General features: G+C 44.4%; 1 protein-coding gene across 7 annotated transcripts in view; it reads right to left on the bottom strand.

Moving 5' to 3' along the window:
- Nucleotides 1–845, bottom strand: part of SLC28A2 (solute carrier family 28 member 2) — a 35,528-nt gene that overhangs the window by 24,066 nt on the left and 10,617 nt on the right. The window lies entirely within an intron of this gene.

The raw sequence follows: 845 nt of genomic DNA, 5'->3' as shown, positions 1-845 counted from the left end.
GGCTGGGACCAGCCACTAACTCCAAACGCCTTGGGGTCTTGACTCACAAATTTCCTTGGCTCTTTCTCCATTGCTGCATCTCCCATCTAACATGCTCCCTCTCTTCCTTATATATTGCCTTCCTTTTCTCCTTCTCCTCTTTCTCCACCTCCTCCTCATTTCCCCCCAGCCCTGTGTTAACAGAGCAGAGTGTGTACCATCATATACAGGTAATCTGAGAAAGGAGAAAACAATGTCACAACCCAACTGAATCCATTCAGGAGGATATCTTAGAATCCTAACCTGCTACCTTTCCATGCTTAATAGAGAAAATAGTGAGTAAAAAGGATTGCTGACACCTCTAAGTGTCAGAGTACCTGAAGGACATGCTTATCTTTGGAATGTCATTCACAAAGCATATCAACGAACTAATTTACTTTGAATCCTAGACTTCCTGTGGGCCAGATATCTTTGATTGGCTCCTCCATACCTACTCTCCACCTTGCTCCGTGCCCAGGGAATCTAACCATGTGGACTATATCAATGGGCCTTCTTGCCCTCCGGCTTCTCTGATTGGGTTCTACCAGGGGGACCCAGAAGGAGATCAGAGTATATGAAAAGACTGAGATTGGCATATTGAGGAGGTCTTCTTTATATGACTCTCTTTCTAGGTTCTCTCACATCGTGTCCCTTTGGGCCTAGAAACAGTAAAGGTTCACTGCCTCTAGCCTCAAGTTCTTCTTCTATCCTTTCCTGTGGTTCCACTCCATCTTGCACACATCTTTGTGATGGTCTCTTTGTAAATAAACCTTCCCTTAATTATCCTAATTCAAGGACCCAAACTGATACACTAGGTGAAGCTGATA

Source organism: Hipposideros armiger, unplaced genomic scaffold, assembly GCF_001890085.2.
Source record: "Hipposideros armiger isolate ML-2016 unplaced genomic scaffold, ASM189008v1 scaffold_531, whole genome shotgun sequence".
NCBI lineage: Eukaryota > Metazoa > Chordata > Mammalia > Chiroptera > Hipposideridae > Hipposideros > Hipposideros armiger.
This window is presented reverse-complemented; position numbering and strand designations above follow the sequence as displayed.